This window comes from Clupea harengus, chromosome 11 (genome assembly GCF_900700415.2).
Source record: "Clupea harengus chromosome 11, Ch_v2.0.2, whole genome shotgun sequence".
Lineage (NCBI taxonomy): Eukaryota > Metazoa > Chordata > Actinopteri > Clupeiformes > Clupeidae > Clupea > Clupea harengus.
Genome location: NC_045162.1, coordinates 28,289,502 through 28,294,501, shown reverse-complemented (window position 1 = coordinate 28,294,501; position 5,000 = coordinate 28,289,502). Strand labels below are relative to the sequence as shown.

At 49.9% G+C, this 5,000-nt stretch overlaps 1 protein-coding gene across 1 annotated transcript in view; it reads left to right on the top strand.

Annotated features, from left to right (window-relative positions):
• ulk4 (unc-51 like kinase 4) overlaps positions 1-5,000 on the top strand; it is a 102,269-nt gene that overhangs the window by 71,300 nt on the left and 25,969 nt on the right.

The window sequence follows — 5,000 nt, the reverse complement described above, 5'->3', positions numbered from 1 at the left end:
TGTGTGTGTGTGTGTGTGTGTGTGTGGATGCCTGGTCTGAGCTGTGTACTCAGTGATGTGTGTGTGTGTGTGTGTGTGTGTGTGTGTGTGTGTGTGTGTGTGAAGGGAGGATGCCTGGTCTGAGCTGTGTACTCAGTGATGTGGTGTGTGTGTGTGTGTGTGTGTGTGTGTGTGTGTGTGTGTGTGTGTGTGTGTGTGTGTGTGTGTGTGTGTGAAGGGAGGATGCCTGGTCTGAGCTGTGTACTCAGTGATGTGGTGTGTGTGTGTGTGTGTGTGTGTGTGTGTGTGTGTGTGTGTGTGTGTGTGTGTGTGTGTGTGTGTGTGTGTGTGTGTGTGTGTGTGAAGGGAGGATGCCTGGTCTGAGCTGTGTTCTCAGTGATGTAGTCCGCTCCACTGAGTCAGCCTGCAGTGGGTCCAGCCAAGAGTGAAAACACACACTAAAGATCATTTATATATGGCGTACTATGGTACTTCAAACTGACAGCTGTCACTGTTTATGTGTCAGCCCTTGAAGTGTGAAAGGTCTGCTCTGGGGGTGTCCATTATGACTGGAGGGGTTCATCTTTCATCACTGTGCTGTAATGAATGAGCCATTTAGAAGCAGTACACAAGTGACACAAGAGCTTTTTAAGCCAGCTATTCCCAGCAACTTAAGCCTAACCTGATATTACAGTTCTGAGGTTCATGTGCCATAAAGATAGCAGGTCATTCAAACGTGTGTGAGTGTAACTAGAACAGAATTATGAACAGTTATTGGAACTCTTGAACTCACAGATTGTTTTCACCCAGTGAGATCACATGGTTTTAACCATGTAGCAGTCGTTCATCATCGCTCCTGATATCAGTTTCCTTTTCCCCCCTAAAAGAACACTTAAGGACCTGTGTTCAGTGTTCACCAGATGTGTTTTTGCACTCAGTGCCCACGGCCTCATTTTACAAGTGTTTGGTTTCAAGCGTTAATTATTGCTATGCTAGGTTACCAAAATGGTCTACCAGCACTCTTAGATGTTAACATTGCCTATGCTAACTAACTAGCTGAACTTGTAGCAAACGTTCAGTACTCAGCAGATTAAAAGGATGACTTTCAAACACAAGAAACTGGGATGTGGTAGTGTTGTTATATTAAGACACATATGACTGGGGTGATGTGGTAGTGTTGTTATATTAAGACACATATGACTGGGGTGATGTGGTAGTGTTGTTATATTAAGACACATATGACTGGGGTGATGTTGTAGTGTTGTTATATTAAGACACATATGACTGGGGTGATGTTTTAGTGTTGTTATATTAAGACACATATGACTGGGGTGATGTTTTAGTGTTGTTATATTGAGTCACATATGACTGGGGTGATGTTTTAGTGTTGTTATATTAAGACACATATGACTGGGGTGATGTGGTAGTGTTGTTATATTAAGACACATATGACTGGGGTGATGTGGTAGTGTTGTTATATTAAGACACATATGACTGGGGTGATGTGGTAGTGTTGTTATATTAAGACACATATGACTGGGGTGATGTGGTAGTGTTGTTATATTAAGACACATATGACTGGGATGATGTTTTAGTGTTGTTATATTAAGTCACATATGACTGGGGTGATGTTTTAGTGTTGTTATATTAAGATACATATGACTGGGGTGATGTGGTAGTGTTGTTATATTAAGACACATATGACTGGGGTGATGTGGTAGTGTTGTTATATTAAGACACATATGACTGGGGTGATGTTGTAGTGTTATTATATTAAGACACATATGACTGGGGTGATGTGGTAGTGTTGTTATATTAAGACACATATGACTGGGGTGATTGGGTTGTCTTCTGCCACTGTTGACAACGTATGTCCCGCCCTCTCCTCGATTGTAATTGCCCGGCAAGTGAGGAGTGACATTGACAAGCCCAGCACTGTTTAGAGTTGAACTGTTTTCAACTGAAAGCGCTGGAAACGGAGCAGAAACTAAAGTTCTACGCTGAGGGCGTTTCTCCAGCGAGGCTGTGGAGTGCTGTTTCTCCGTGTGCTTCATAGGAGATGGATTAAACACAGGCACTGCCAGGGCAAAAAAAAACACCTTCGGTGGACACCACTTCTGAGTTTTTACTTGTGAGTCGCTGCACTGATTGGTCTCTTGGACCACTGGTTCAGTCCGGCGTGCCGCCCTGGTGCCCGGCGCTGAGCTGCGGTCTGCTGCTCTCACGCCCAGGCACATGTTGGCACCCTCTGTGTGTGCCACGCTGCTCTGACACCCAGGCACATGTTGGCACCCTCTGTGTGTGCCACCCAGGCACATGTTGGCACCCTCTGCGTGTGCCACGGCGCTCCTCCACTGGAGGTGTTTACCCTCTCCTCCTCCTCCTCCTCCTCCTCCTCCACAGCCAGCCGTGACACACAGCCCCAGCAGCTTGCAACAGCTCTCTTTTGGGTTGCCTCATCACACGCACTGGCTTCTGGCATCCACTCCAGTCTACCTCTCTCTCTCTCTCTCTCTCTCTCTCTCCCTCTCTCTCTCCCTCTCCCTCTCCCTCTCTCTCTGTCTCTCTCCCTCTCCCTCCCTCCCTCACTCTCTCTCTCTCTCCCTCTCTCTCTCCCTCCCTCCCTCACTCTCTCTCTCTCTCTCTCTCTTCTCCATCTTTGCTGGACATCTCTCATTATACACGGGGTCATCTTGTGTGTGACTAGAGGAAGTCAGCATCATTACGGGCCGATTGGAAAGCCCTCCTCTTGGGAAACTGTTGACCCAGCACTAAATCTAACCCTGACAATTAGCACTATCTCTCTCGCATTGGGCTCGGGCTGCAGCGGCCTGCTCTCTCAGCGCAGAGGAGTGCTGGAATGGAAGTGGGGGAGAAAGAGAGGGGTTAACACACAAAAAAAAAAACATATAATTGGCTCTTTTAGGTGTGACTAGGCGAGTGTAGATGAGGGGAGAGAGAGAGTGGGAGAGAGAGAGAGAGAGAGAGAGAGAGAGAGAGGGAGGGAGAGAGAGAGAGGGAGAGAGAGAGAGAGAGGGATGGCAGAGGAAGGAGATGAGTTTTATAATTGGCCAGATTTTCCTGAGCTTGAGATAAGAGCCCCGGGGGAGAGGAGGAAGTGACATGGTGTTGAGAGACCCCCCCTCTCCCCACCCTCCCTCTCTCTCTCTCTCTCTCTCTCTCCCTCTCTCTCTCTCTCTCTCTCTCTCTCTGTCTCTCTCTCTCTGACTGTCTCTCTCCCTCCACCCCCCCGTTTTTCATTCCTGCATCAGAAACAATGGCGTCTTTCACACCCCTTTGATAGTGTTAATGAAAATCTCCTCCATCCTCTGTCTTCATGCTAAGAGCGTTAAGATATTTGGTGTTTCCTCTCTGTAGGCATTCACTGTCTCATTTTTCTATTTCCAACATATTACCGAACCAAAAAAAAACATATTGCAGCGACTGAATTGATGCCTTGTTGTTTTTTTCCCAGCGGCTGATGGAAGGCTCCCAAATCCTTGAGTGTTTATTTGCATGTATTACTGGGGGGGGGGAATAATGCCAAGAAACAGCAGAGCAGCATCCAAACTCAAGTATGAGCGCACAAGAATGTGCTGCGTCGAGGAAAACCTCTTTTTTATTTCTCATGTCAACAGTGCACTGAGATGCTGTATTATGCTGGTGTGTATGTGTGTGAGTGAGTGTGTGTGTGTGTGTGTGTGCGTGTGTGTTTGTGTGTGTGTGTGTCTTTTACAACGTCTCTCCCCATGCTTATTATTTCCGAGTGTAACTTAATTGGTTGCGCTTTCCCTCCCGGTGGAAGGTTTTCTCTCCCCGCTCTCAGTGAGTTCCCCGCTGTTGGACGATGTGTTCTGTGATTTACTCTGTGCTGGCGTTTGCACTCGGTGTCAGACTGCTGCTGGCCGTCCACTGGTGCAGAATCCCATCATCCCAAGCGGGACACACGTAGCAGGTGTTAGCGAGGAATTCTGGTGGTCATCATCCACCTGTGGGGCTTGTCAGGCTGCTCCTTGTGGCATGCGGTTGCATTTCCTAGATATATCCCCACTGATCTCTGATGAGTCTCTGGATCAACCTGCTTAGGCTGACCACCACCACCACCGTGAGACCCACTTTACATGTCTCTCTGATTGTTGCAACAGTGCAACTTACTGGCATTGCACTCCGAGACGTCTGCACTCGCAAGGTGACGGACTGTCTGAACACACTGATGCAGCTCTCCGTGTGTGTCACTGATTGGGGTTCTGGACCACCTGATTGGAGGAGCTGTGCGTGTGTGTGTGGGGGGTCCCAGTCTCTGTGTGTCACTGAGCTGTGCTCCGGTGTGTGTGTGTGTGGTCCCAGTCTCTCTGTGTCACTGAGCTGTGCTCCGGTGTGTGTGTGGGGTCCCAGTCTCTCTGTGTCACTGAGCTGTGCTCCGGTGTGTGTGTGGGGTCCCAGTCTCTGTGTCACTGAGCTGTGCTCCGGTGTGTGTGTGGGGTCCCAGTCTCTGTGTCACTGAGCTGTGCTCCGGTGTGTGTGTGTGGTCCCAGTCTCTGTGTCACTGAGCTGTGCGTGTGTGTGTGGGGTCCCAGTCTCTGTGTCACTGAGCTGTGCTCCGGTGTGTGTGTGTGGTCCCAGTCTCTGTGTCACTGAGCTGTGCGTGTGTGTGTGGGGTCCCAGTCTCTCTGTCACTGATTGGGATTCTGGTCCACCTGATTGGGGAGCTGTGCGTGTGTGTGTGGGGGGTCCCAGTCTCTGTGTCACTGAGCTGTGCTCCGGTGCGGTCCCAGTCTCTCTGTCACTGATTGGGATTCTGGTCCACCTGATTGGGGAGCTGTGCTCCGGTGCGGTCCCAGTCGGAGAGCAGAGGTGCCGGTCAGAGGAGAGCGGGCCGGGCCGGGCCGTGGGCCGTGAAGCAGGAGGCGCGCCGATTAACGAGCCGTACGGCTGAGGAGGTGCGGCGCGTTCACTCCGGGGCAGAGTGCCGGCCCTTTCGGCCCTTCGTCCCGCGGTTCAAGAGTCTCCCCTGATCACAG